The sequence below is a fragment of the Psammomys obesus genome, unplaced genomic scaffold (genome assembly GCF_907164565.1).
Source record: "Psammomys obesus unplaced genomic scaffold, mPsaObe1.curated_primary_1811, whole genome shotgun sequence".
NCBI lineage: Eukaryota > Metazoa > Chordata > Mammalia > Rodentia > Muridae > Psammomys > Psammomys obesus.
In genome coordinates, this window is record NW_026596069.1 from 24,268,083 (window position 1) to 24,282,404 (window position 14,322).

The following is a 14,322-nucleotide window of genomic DNA, read 5'->3' on the forward strand; positions in this document are numbered from 1 at the left end:
GGCGAGCGGCCGGCGCCCGGGCCACGGGCCCCGCTTCCCTCAGCCCCCGCGCACGCCGCCGCGCTCCGCCCCGCCACCGAGTCCCCGCCGGCCGAGAGCGGCTCCACATCCGGGTACCGCCGCGTCCCGGGCCCGAGCGGCGCCTCGCGCGGGACTGCGATGCTCCTCGGCGAGGACAGGGTGGGAAGGGTTCGGGGGAGCCGGGCGGCCGAGGAAAGAATGGGAAGGAAACGGATCCCTAAGCGTCCCCGGGACGCAGAGGCAGTGCGCATGCGCGCTCCCGGGACGCGAGAGCGGAAGGCCCCGCCTCCGTCTGGAGCGATGGCGGGTGTGTCCCTGCAGCGCCTCCCGGCAGTCCGGGGAAGGCCTGGACGCGGGGCTGAAGGAAGGGTGAGGGGCCAGCGAGCGGGCTGCACCTCTGCTGAGGTCGGTGCAGGGGTTCCTAGGGTGTGTACGGGATGTGAGTTGAGGCTTCGGTTCGAGCGGGAGCGGGAGTAGGGCGAATGACAGCACAGGTTAAAGGAGCCTCGGGTTCCCTGTACTAGGTACAAACATTCCAATCTAGAGTGGGTGGCTTTTGAAAGACGGGCCTTGCCTTACTGCAGTCAAGACGGTAGGCCGACCCCACTCTTCAGATCGTGGTTATATTTGGTATGAAATACATTTAGGTTGGTTTTTGGAAGGAGATGACAGGGATCGAACAGAGGGGCTTTCTCAGGCTAAGCACACACATGGTCGACCACTGAGTATGGACTTTCAATGCCGTGTCTTTGGGGTTCGGTTTGAATTTCTCCATGAAGTCCAATCTGGCCTCAGCCGGGAGACTCCCAGCCTCTGCTCTCAAACTGTACCACCACACCCAGGGAATCCCAGAAAATTTTCATCCCAGCATTTTGTTTTTTGCACCTAGCATCACTGTGCACACCTGTAACGCAGCATTTGGGAAACTGTGACAAGCAGACGGCAAATCTGTGGCCAGCCTAGGCTACACAGTGACATAAAGCCCAAGAATTTTACTTTACCCAAAATGGGTAGCTGCAATTCTTAAAACAGAAAGGCATTTAAGACGTAATCTAAGCTAGTGACTGCTATCTCTACAGGAGAGTGGCTTTCCAAGACACGATCTCATGTAGCCCAGGCTGGCCTCAAACTCCCTTAAAAACATGCCATAAATCCAGATTGTGTGTGTTGTGTTACCCTATAAAATGGACATACATTTTTAATTCTTTAGAAAAGTGTTCACGCTCTTAGATCATTCCTGCATCCCTCGATGTCCACATTGGTATTGTCCAAAATCAATATGAATCATCATGAAAACTGCTGTATCATACATGGGTCTGTCATGTTTATAACGAAGTTGTTTTACACATAAGTTTACCTTACTTTCATTTTTTTAGGAACTATTTGGCACCACTCAACATTCACGAGATTGCTTCTCTTCTAGCCACAGATAAAATAGATAAGCCCTTGCTGGGTGAGGCCATGCGGTTTGACCTAAGTGCTCCGGAGGCTGACGCAGGTGCTTTCCTCCACCTGGTGCTATAGGGCTTATAAGTAGATCTTCCCACTTCTAATGAAGCAAAATCCCTCACAGGCGTGCCCCTCCATGGGGGGGGGTTACTTAATTCAAAATGCAGTCAAGCTGACAATGGTATCGCTAACCTATGCTTGTAAGCCCAGCACTCAAGGAGGCAGAGGCAGGTGGAACCCTGTGAGGTCAAGGCCACCCTGGGCTACACAGAGAAACCCTGTCTCAAAAAAAACCAAAAACAAACAAAGAAAGCCAGAGAGAGAGAATAACCATCACACCAGGAATGATGGAAAAGGAACAGAATGGCTTTTCGGGTGGCTCTAATAAAAGCTTGATTTTAAACTTCTGGCTTCCGGACCTATAAGACACAAATTCCTATTGTTTTAAACTATCCCCTTCCAGCATTCGCCCCCAAAATTCATAAGGTAATTATTTCATAGTGTAATGATGAAAAGAGCCAAATATATAGCTTGGTTCCTGAATCTACTGATTCTGGGTATGGGAATAACACACTCAAAGCATTGACCTTGCTTGGGCTACAGTCAGGCATTCTGTCTCAACTACAACTCAGGAGCAAACACTGCTTTTCAAAGGGAAAATGATTCTTGCTAAGCGGGCTAACTTTGCCCCAAAGTCCTGGAGGTTTGGACTAGAACTGTTCTTTCAACACTCGCCACTCTCCGCCGTGACACCAGGCACTGTAACAACGTGGACTCTGCACAGTCACTCATGTCTCACGCCAGGAAAAGCTTGTTCTGCAACCTGGGCCTGCTGCAGAGACAGCTCTTGCTTCAGTCCCAACTCAAAACCATTTTGATTGCAGGGTAGAGACACAGTGATAACAACGTGGAGTATTTATTTTGGCTATAGAATATAAACAAGCCCAAGAATTTTTACCTCTTCCTTTATTTATTACTCAAGTACTAGAGGCTGTGAAGTCCAAGACCAATGTATGAGCAGTGGCCAGGCAGAATGGTGTAGTTCTAGAATTCCAACTTGGAAGGCAGAAGCAAGGGAAGAGCTACAAGTTTGAGGCCAGCCTGGTTTACACAGAAAGTTCCAGGCCAGCCAGGACGTATTCGTTACTTTTCTTATTGCTTTGACAAAATACCTGAGAAGATAACTTCAGGGGAAAAAGATCTATTCTACCTCACAGTTTGAGAGTACAGTTCATGGTGGGAAAGCTCTGCATGGTGGCAGGCATGTGAGGCAGCTGGCATCTCAGTCAGGACTCGGAGAGAAGACCAGGAGAGCAGAGGGAGGAGAGGAGAGAGGGGAGAAAGATGGGACGGGCTGTTTTTGTTTTTTTTAGCTCACTCTCTTTTTATGCAGGGTAGGACCCCAACCCATGGAGTAGTGCTGCCCATATTTGGTTCATATTTTCTCTACCTCAGTCTCACCTTTCTGGAAACATTCTTACAAGCACTCCCAGAGGCTTGTCTCATAGGTGGTTCTTAATTTTGTAAAGTTGACAGTCAAGATTAATGGTCGTAAGTTCTCCCTTGCCAACCTGACACCCAAACATTATAAAATTATAACATCTCACTCATGGCCCCTAAAGACTCAATACGTCATAATGCATCATTCATGTAGTCCATACCTAAAAATTCCCCCAAATCTAGACAGTTACAACAGTCTTTAAAATCATAAGAGCGGGGCTGGAGAGATGGCTCAGAGGTTAAGAACACTCGCTGTTCTTCCAAAGGTCCTGAGTTCAATTCCCAGCAACCACATGGTGGCTCATTAACCATCTGTAGTAAAATCTGGTATACAGTCAGAATGTTGTATAAATAATAAATAAATCTTAAAAAAAAAAAAAAGTAAAAAAAAAAAATCCTAAGAGCAGTGCCTCTCCTGAGACACAAAGCGAAGGTGAGTCCCTATGGAGTAAGAGCTGCATGCTTCCCACCCACAGTGGCACAGAAAAAAACATTGCAAAGGGAGCTATGGGGGCACACAGAGAAGGACTGGGCCAAAGCAATGCCGACACAACAAACACCACAGCTGTCTTTCTGGCATCTGGGGCTTAAGGGAGCCTGTCAAGTTCTGCTGCACACGGAACCTCTATCTTGGACTCGCTCCACCCCATGCTTACCGCTTAGCTGAGCAGACATACCATTTTCAACATCCTTGGGGTTTCCATTGCCACTTAGGGTTCACCTTCCTAGCTTTATCAGGTGGCTGCTCAGAGCCTCTTTGCAGGGAATCAGACCCTGACACGTACTGCCTGATCTTGGTGACTTTCTAGGACCTTGGTTCTAGCCCTGTAACTCCTGCATTCTTATAGGCCTATGCAACTAGCACTACATTAGTTACTTTCCTATTGCTGTGATAAAATGCCACAGCCAAGGCAACTTACAAAAGGAAGGGTTTATTTGTGTTTACAGTTCCAGATGGTAAGAGTCCATTGCGGCACATCTTGAACAGTGAGCAGGAAGCAGAGGTAGAGAACTGGGGATGCCGTGAGTCTTTAAACTCTTAAAGTCCACCCATGATGACATACTTCCTCCAGCAAGCACATATCTCCTCACCTTCCTCAAACAGTGCCATCAACTGGGGACCCATATTCAAATGCCTGCGCTCATAGGGGACATCTCATTCAAGCTACAATGAGCACCATGGAATAGACATACTTGGTGACCAGAATAATTAGCATACTGGATTTCTGATTTGTGGAATGAGACATTTTAGTAATAAAGCCCAAACAAGTCGTTTTTTTTTTTAATTCTTTTTTTAAAAAAAAATTATTTTTATTTTATTGCATTGGTGTTTTGTTTGCCTGTATGTCTGTGTGTGTGTGTCAGATTTTGGGCTTACAGTTGTAAGCTGCCATGTGGTTGCTAGGAATTGAACTCTGGGTCCTCTGGAAGAGCAGACAGTGCTCTTTTTTTAATAGCTGAGCCAACTCTCCAGCCGCCCCAAACAAGAGTCTTTTAAGTATCATTTCCTCTCCCCAAACAAGCTACAAACTACATGCTTGGAAGACCTGAAGAGAGTATCATCATCAAAAACATGAATCAGAGATAATGGTTCCCATTTCTTCCTACTTAAGTTGCCCAATTATCCTGAACAGGAGGATGGCTTGTGTATTGCTGTGGATTGAATAAGTTGTAGCTGCTTTTTAAAATGTGCCTCCTTCACTGAAGCCAATTATTATGCAGTTCCAGCTATCATAGCCATTGATCTGAAGATGTTCTTTCTCCAAATCACTTGAGCAATCTCACCTTGAGCACACTGCATTCCCCTAGCGGCAATACCTTTAGCATCTTCTGCCAGAGGTAGGTGGAGTCTGCTACTTTATGTCATCACTTCCAAGTCAGAGGCCATCACTTTCTCTGCCTTGTCACGTGGGTGGCACTGAATGGATTTGCATTGGTGAGGCTGTGTGTCAAGAACTGTAGATGCTTCAGCAGGACACAGAAGATGGAAGAGACATTATGAAAAAATTCCGGTCTTGTCATTTTGGTGAAGTTGCTAGGAGTCCAGGGACATATCAAACTATCCCATCCAAATGGCAAGTTGGTATACCTTTCCCCTTAGTAATAAATCTCCATTGATTACAAATTGCCTAACTTATTTTTTCATGGAAACACAAGTAGACTAAGGCACCATCTCCTTCACAAACAAGGCCCTAATTTTGTTGAAGCTAATGTGCCCTGTTGAGCCATGTGCCTGGCTAAACACAGACTTTCCCAAAATCCCAAAAAGATCAATGGCCATGTGGCCTGGTTCTATAGAGTGAGGTATAAGCAGGTCAGTGAGTGAAGCATCTGAGATCATGTCTTAAAGAGGTGACAAGTCCCTTCTATTACCTGCCTGCAATACAATTAAAAGAACTGGGAAGGTCATAAAAGCAACCACAAGACGACACATTAAGCAATGAAAAACAGCATCTTGGAACACTAAAGACATCCTTTGAGTTGCTGCCAACACCCTCTATCACCTGCCTTCATGTAAAAGAAAAACAAAGCCCTATCTTGTCCGATCCCTTATGTAAGCTGTATGCCACACTATTTCAAGGTGCCTAGCTATTATCTGGAAAGCAGATAGACCAATAATCATATGGAGACATGAGCAGGAATAGATTTATAAGATTAGAAAGACTTAAATGTATTTAACTGATAAGAAACAGCTAGGGGAACGAGAGAAAGATAAACAAATAGATGAAAGGCCCAGAGGATGGAGATGACTGATAAGACAGTATTAACTTCCCATTACTGCTTTACCAACCACCACACATACAGTGATTCCACACTCATTTATTGTCTCTCCGCCTCTGTGAATCAAGACTGCTGAGACAGTTATCTGGGTCCTCTGCTCAGTCTCACAAGGTGATAGTCGGACGTATTGATCACCGCTGCAGTCAAGTCTGAAGTCTAACGTCCTCTTCCAAGCTCACATAGTTGTTTACAGAATGCATTGGCTTGCAGCTATAGAACTCGTGGCAGCTGCTTCTTCAAGGCCAGCAGTCAAGCCTCTGACCTCTTCTACCCCAGATCTCAGGTCTCTCTTTTAAAGGACTCAACTGGTTAGATCAGGTCTGCCCAAGAGAAACTTCCATTTGATGACTCAAAGTCAACTGAGACCTTAATTGCACCTGAAACATCCCTTTATCTTTGTCATATGAATAGTCACCAGACTGATACTCTTACATCCACATATCCTGATGCCCTCAGCAAGGGGAGGGAATTAAACAGAACTTTACGTATCAGGGAATAAACCTTGTGATGATTAAAATGAGAACAGCCCCCACAGGTTCTTATGTTTGAATACTTGGTCCCCACCTTGTGGAACTGCTTGAGAAGGATTAGGAGATGTGACCTTGTGGGAGGAGATATTTCACAGGGTGGGGGGAGGGGGTATTGAGGTTTCAAAAGCCCATTCCATTCCCAATGTGCCTCTTTCTTCCCACTGTTTACAGATCAGGATGAAAGCTCTCAGCTGTCCCTGCCACTATGCTTTTGTTCCTCCATCATGGACTCAAGCCCTCTAAACGAATGGTTCTCAACCTGTGGGTCACAACCCCTTAAAGGGTCACATATCAGACAGGCTACCTATCAGATATTTACAATTCATAACAGTAGCAAAATTACAGTTATGAAGGAGCAACAAAATAATTTCACGGTTGAGGGTCATCCTAACCTGAGGAAGGGCGAGAACCACTGCCCCCATAAGTTGAGTAAAATGCTGTCTTTTACAAGTTGTCCTGATGATGCTATTTTGTCACAGTGATAGAAAACTAAGACACCCTGTGAGGGTAGGCCTCAGGATTCTGCTCACCACAGTGATTTTTGAAGCAGGAAAGGACACTGCCTCACCCTGGGTTGTAGTTCCTAGTCTCCTCTCGCCCTCAAGGACTGTTTCCTCTCAGTCACACAGTATGTGTACAGCTAAACCTGGAGAAATCCAACTTGAATGAGCTGCCTTGCCTAAGAACAGTATGACGGTGCGTACATACTATTCCACAAGTCAGGGGGCAAAGACAAAAGCATTGCTACAAGTTCAAGGCCAGCCTCATCTACCCAGCAGATTCCAGGCAAGACCCTGTCTGAAAACACCAAGGAAGGAAGGAGGGTAGCCAGGTAACTTTGCCAGTCCTTATAGCATTTCACATGACCACTCTATGCTCGTCCACGGTTACACTTCTGTGTAGATATTTAGGAATTAACAAGACAGAGTGGTTTTCCCGTATGTCAAAATCACCGAAAATATTTCTCTTCCCAAATCCACATGTTCAGAAAACTGCTTCTTGAGCGAGCTAGATGCTTAGTAATAAGCACTACCAAGCATGACCACCTGCGTTCAGGCCCTAAAACCAGCTCATGGTGGGAGAAATGACTGCCACAAGTTGTCTTACTTCTACACCCATGCCATGGCATGCACACACTCAAAAGCGCATCCATCCACACACATAGTTATAAACATTTAAAGTTTTCTCTAAAGGTGTTTCTTTGAGAGATGGCTGGCACGTAAAGAAAGACACTTGCTTGGCAACTCAAGTTCCATCCCCAGAACCCGTTAAAGGTGGGTGGAGAGAACTGACTCCACCACGTTGTTCTCAGACCTCCACATACACTGTGAGGCCCAGCCCTACCCCCAAGTCATGTATACACACAGATGATATAATTTTTTAAAAGAAAAGTGCTTCTTTGCATGAGGTGGACCTAGAGTAGTAAAGCTACAGTTCTGGTAAGGTCTTTGTCTCGGTCACTGCGTTTATAACCTGTACTTCCTATCTTCTTCCTTTCCTGTCGCATAAAAAGTGTGTCCTTGGCTTTTGCCTAGGGAAGGAACATCATTCTCTGCCTCTGTTTGGCTCCCTCCCCTTCCCCTCTGGGTTATTAGTTGGGTTATTAATCCTCTCCACACAAAGGTATTCCCATATGATGCCAGTCACCTTGGAGGAAGGAGACATATTTTTTTTCTCCCTATTATGGATACAGCTTGGCTCTGAATCTAATAAACACAAAGTAATGTTGAGAGAATCCAAGCACCCATTTCTACTCAAGACTCCAGAGGTGAGTATGAGTACACAGACTGGAGTGAGGCCCATCGCCACAGACTCATCTGATCCTTGACCACCCTTCTTCCCTGAGCCCTCTGGGCCACATAGACAGCCTTTTTTCCCAATCCAAGTTCCCTTTGCTTTCCATACCTTAACTCCTCTCATCTGGGGAATTTCTCATCCTCAGTTCTTAGGGTAGAATGAGCCTATGAAATGTTAGGCTGGACTTAGTGGTATGTGGCTGTGATGAAGAGTCTCTACCAAACCTGCTCAGTCAGGTAACATGACTGAGACGGAGAGGGAGCACTGAGAAAAGACAAGAGGCAGAGATTGGGAGGTTCTCAGTGAATACTGAGACAAGTTTTCTTTTTCCAGCCCCCTAATTGGACCCAGCAGCCCTTACATAAGCTTCTTGTAGGCATATAATTAATCACAATAAGTGAAGCCTAAGCCGAGGTGAAAAGTGCATAAGTGTATACAGAGAACTAACCAATTTTCTTTTTTTTATAATTTGTTTTTTTTTTTTTTATTTTATGTGCATTTAGTGTGAAGGTGTCAGATCCCTTGAAACTGCAGTTACAGACAGTTGTGAGCTGCCATGTGGGTGCTGGGAATTGAACCAAGGTCCTTTGGGAGAGCAGACAATGCTCTTAACCACTGAGCCATCTGTCCAGCCCCCATGATTTAACTTTTAAGCCTTGCAATTCATCTCCTAAAACTTCAAACTTTCATATAAAGCATCTATTCTTTGTTCTAATCAGCCTTGACTACAGAGGGAAATCCCGTCTCAAAAACAAAACAAAACAAAAAGTTAAGCTCTAAAGAAGCATTCCTACCTGACATGCAGCTTACAGTGTGTCTGCCTTTTTGCTTGTTTTGCAGTTCTGGGCACTGAAACCTGGTTGTCATGTATGTGCTTTGGCATTGACCTAAACCCCAGCCCCCTAAAGATTCATTATAAAGGCCACTTGGTAAAGAGTGACAGAAATGCAGTTGCCTCTAAACAAAGAGACTCCTTGACAAGAACAAAGCTATGGAGACAAGCCAAGGAAGCCTACTGGAAAACATTGAGCAAGAGTGAATCTCTCAGAACCCATTCAGCAGTGTGGGCTGCAGACTGTCCAGCCACATAGCACCTGCTCATCTCTTTCCCATTCTGAGCGAGGAATTTGTTCACCTCACAAAACAGCATTTATGAACCTGCCATCAGAAAGGACTTTAAAACAACTCAAAGCCCCAATCTCCTCTTCCGCTCCAGGCTGTCCGTATGGCACAGGAAGAAGAGGAAGCACCTAGAATGTTGATGTAGCCCAGGTTAGACATCACTTGCCAAACCCAGAGAGATGCACAGATGCCTAGCCTTGGACACCTGATACCTCCGTGCATGTATATACACTACATTCAATTTGGGGGCACGAGGGAAAGTGCGGACAGCATTGTTACTGCGATAGAGGCCGCACCTGCATTCAAGCCTGTGTCGTCAGTGTTGTTATTTCTCCAGGGTTGAGGGCACAGCTCACCTCAGCGATGAAGCACGTGAGTGCTGGGAGCATGCCCCACTGTCAGTCCTCAGCACCCAAAGCAAAGCAAAGCCAAAACTCTTCAAATCCCCTCCCCAAGACGTGAAACTTAATGGCTTTCCTGAGAAAGCCAGGAATAATGTTCATAGACTCTTAGCAAAGTGACACGGAACAAGAGCCCAGCAGATTTGTCGCAATCCTCCTTTTCACAATATATTCTGTACAGAGTGCTCACAGAATTCCACCCCCACACTCTCGCCTTCACAGATCCAACTGCAGTTTCCAGACAGCACACAGAGACATTCCACCAAAGACTGTAACATTAACAGCAGGGTACCTGCTGTGGTATGGCTTTCAACCTTGAAACAAGGTTAACGTTCTGTTTGCCCGTTGTTGTTGTTTACATGTTAGACAAAAACGGGACAAAATTTGAAAGGTACAAAAGGGTTTTTAATGACAAGTCAGTTATGTTTTTCATATGTAGCCACCTGTTTCACTCTCTGGAATAATCCACTCTTTTTTGTTTTATATATATATTCCACACCATACATATGTATACACCCATTTATATGGTAGATTTTAGATTTTCTGTATTTTAATAGAGTGGATGTCAATTAAATATGGTATATTGCACAAAATATGTGGTGATGTGTTCCTATTTAAAACATGTGTTCCATTAAATCTTAGAACGTTTTGATCTTGAGCCAGAATTCAGGAGGCAGAGGAAAGAGTATTGTTACAAGATCTGGGTCAGCCAAGTCTACATAGTAAGTTCCAGGCCATCCACAGCTACTTTACCAGAAACTGCCAAAATAAATAAACAAAAGGGTGTCAGCCTTCTTGCGATTTATGCCTTTAAAATGAGTTTTAAATTGGTGGCACATGCCTGTAATCCCAGTACTCTGGAAGGCAGAGGCCGGTGGATCTCCATGAGTTCGAGGCCAGCCTGGTGTACAAAGTGAGTCCAGGACAGCCAAGGCTACACAGAGAAACCCTGTCTTGAAAAAACAAAGAACAAAACAAAAAAGAAAAAAAAAAAACAATTACTTTTGACAAAGGTTCACCGTGGCGTTTAAGCAAAGAAAGGCATAAAGAGGGATGCAGAAAATGGGTCAGTGGTTTAGAGTACTTCCTGCTCATGCAGAGGACTGGAATTCCCTTGCCAGCATCCAGAGATGAGGTAGCTCACAATTGCTCACAGGTCCAGCTCTAGAGGCACAAAGGGCCGAGACATGAACATGCTTAGACACAATTTAAGAATAAATCTAAAAATAAAGGTATAATGGAAAAATACTCTCCTACTGGGCTCCTTATTTTTGAATAATGATTGAATACTGGTGTACTACTTTTGAAACTCGTGTCTAAATTTCGTCCCTAGTAACAACGCTGAGAGGTAGTGGGATTTGAAGAGGTAATGGGGTAGCCAAGAGGGTTCCCTCCCTTCTAGAAGGACTAAGTTAATTTTCACGGTAGTAAGTGCTTGGCTAAGAGCAGATGTAGTAAGGCCGTGTCTTCTATATGGCCTGCTGATGAGGTTTGCCACTTTCCTTTGAAAGCCACTCTCACTGGCTACTCTGTAGCAGTGCCCGCCTGAAAGCTGCGCCACCACACTTTGCTCACATCTTTGAGATTCTCCTCCAGTTGCCTCTCAACTCTAGATTGTAGCTGAAAATGAGAGCTGGGCATCTGACTCCTGATGAGGCACTTTCCCACCTTATGTGAGGCTGTGGGCTCCACCCCAGCACCACACACAAGAGCAACAACCAAAGCCTCCACAGGAAAGCTGGGATGGAACCCAGGCGGCACTTTTTTTTGCTCCACTTACACATTAAGAAGCGGGGACAACGGGGAATCCCTACAAACAAGGCGCAGAGATGACAGCACCTGTTTCCAGAGGTAGCAATGCCAACATCCTGAGCAGAGCTGGGGCCCAGGGTGGTAGGTGCGGATGCCCCAGTGTGGGGGAAAGCTTAGAAATGGTGCAAGTGCTGCCATCCTGGCACCAGCTCTGCAACATTTGGGGTTCGGGTGGGGGTCCAGAATCTCATGTAGCCCATGCTCATCTCCAACTGATTTTAATGTAGTGTAGGATGACCTTGAACTTCTGATCTGCTCCCACCTCCCAGGTGCTGAGGTTACAGTAACGCACCACCGTGTCCATTGTATGCATGCAATGCTGGAGATCAACACCGGGTCCTTGTGTGTGCTGGCTGAGCAGCACCTACTGAGAACCCCCTCCCGCCACTGCCTGCTCCTCCATACTTTAAAGCATTGCTTCTAACTCCCAAACCTAGTTCTTTGGCATATAGAAAGATTTTATCCACTGTCAAATGCTATTATACAATACATTTCTAGGTACACTAAACCCAAATTGGTTTTTCCTCTTATTCTAAGGACCCTGTTTGGTACAACTGATAAACCCTCCAACCAGCAGACTTCCTGCCACTTAAGTGCCTCTGTTACCTCTAATCTTGAAGTTTTTGGTCTCTTGGTCATCAAAGAAGTTAGTTGAAAGTGGATAAAACCCAGAATCTCATTTTCTCACCTGTGGATTGGGAGTTCAGGCTTTTGTGTTAAGGAAGACTATAACTAACAGAAAAGAGGCTTGGACAGCCAGGTACTGTGGGGGAGAAGCAGGCCAGGCATGCAGGTCCGTGGTGGAACACGTTCCTAGCTTGTATTAGGCCCTGGGTTCAGTCCCCAACACCACACACATAAACAGAACGACACATATTGCCTGGCACAGTGGCACAGGTCTATAGTCCCAGTTCTCGATGGAGTTCAGAATGGAGAATCACCACAAGTTCCAGACCAGCCTGAACCACAGAGTTCCCAGTTGTGGTGGCACACACTTGTTTGTGCAGCGAGCACCTGGGAAGCTGAGGCAGGGTGACTGCGGGCGCTAGGTCACCCAGGCTACACAGGGCAGTCTTGGCTCCAAGGGTGGACCTTATCTCAAAAAAGGGAAGAAGGAAGGAAGGAAGGAAGGAAGGAAGGAAGGAAGGAAGGAAGGAAGGAAGGAAGGAAGGAAGGAAGGAAGGAAGGAAGGAAAGAAAGAAAGAAAGAAAGAAAGAAAGAAAGAAAGAAAGAAAGAAAGAAAGAAAGAAAAAGAAAACGAACGAAGGGCTGAGAATGTGGCGTGGTGGTGGAGCGCTTGCTAGCATGCACAGAACTCTGGGTTTGATCCCCAGAACCCCAGAAAACTGGACATGGCCAGAAGTGCCACCCTGTATCTCAGTCCTCGGGAGACGGAGGCAGGAGAATCAGAAGTTCCAGGTCATTTTCGGCCATGGCGATTTGGAGGCCAGCCTGAAATACACGACATTGTCTAGAGCAGTGTCCTCAATCTCCTGCTGCTGCAACCCTTTAATATAGTTCCTCACGCTGTAATGGCTCCCAACTTTAAAATTATTTTCATTGCCACCTCATAACTTTGTAACTTTGCTACTGTCATGAATCATAATGTAATGTCTGATATGCAGGAAATCTGATACGCGACCCCTTTGAAAGAATCGTTCAAACCCCAAAGACACAAAGACCCACAGGCTGAAAACTGCTAATCTAGAGAAACAAAAACAAAACAAAACAGTGAGAAACCCAGAAAGCCTTGTTCCGTTAAAGTAAGCTGAATTATTCTGGGTACCAACCCCAACAGGCTTCAGTGACCAAATCAAAGCCAAATAAATTGCCCACATCCAACCCATCTCATTTCCCTGTCAAGAGATCATTAACTTACCGTCCTACCTGGTTGACACGGTTTATTATATCAAAATTGTTATGCTCCCAACATAAAGAAGTAATGAATGCCTGCAGCAACCAACATACAAGTTGCCCTGGTACGATCCGTCTAGATTAGACATGCACTGCCCTCTCCCAGTGTAACCCACAAATACGACTACCAAGTGCTGCTATGGAAATAAGCGATCTAGCCAGGGATATGGCTCAGCTGATAAGAGCGCTTGCCTAGCACGCACTAAACCCCGGGTTCTAGACCCCGAACGGCATAAACTTGGGTTGGTGGAAATCCCAATTTCGTTGAAAATCTCAGCACAAGGAAGGTGAAGGCGGGGAGATGAGTTTTTAGCTACATAGTGAGTTCAAGACCAGACTGAGCTACACAGGACTCTGACTTTAAAAAGAAAGAAAAGGCAGTAATTCAAACAATTTAAAACTCTGTAACATTTTCATAGTCTCAGCAGCCCTTTCCCTCGCTGTTTCCCTGCTTAATACTGCCACTTTTGTTACAGAGGTCTTTAACTATCCTCGGACTTTTGTCTCGTTACCACAAACAAGCCTAAGAGAGCCCACTTCATAATTGCTTTCCTGTGCGCATCCTGGGTAATCAGCCCGAATTACCATACACCTGTGAGTTCAGGTTAATCACCCTCATGATTGAACACTCGAAAAGGTGCCTGACCTTTTCAAGACCCAGTTCTCATTTAATATCCTTAAGCTATTTAGAAGGTTCACCAGGAGGATGAAAGTCGAGCGTGAGCGTCTGCAGTGGATGGGTGGTTTTTCTTTGTACCGTCTCCCCAGGACGCAAGCTCCGGTTGGATGGAGGATTCTCTCTCTCTGCGTAGTGCAAGCTCTCCTTCCGCTTTTACTTCGGAATCCGAAGCAAGCGGCCGCTTCTCTGCAAACGCAGAGTCTACTGGTCCAAGGTCACGGCAGGTGGCGGCTGGGCCCGTCTTCTGCAGGGCTCCTGACTCCGGAGGGACACCGGGGGTTGGGGAGGGGATCCGGTCCACGGCCGCGGGGCGGTG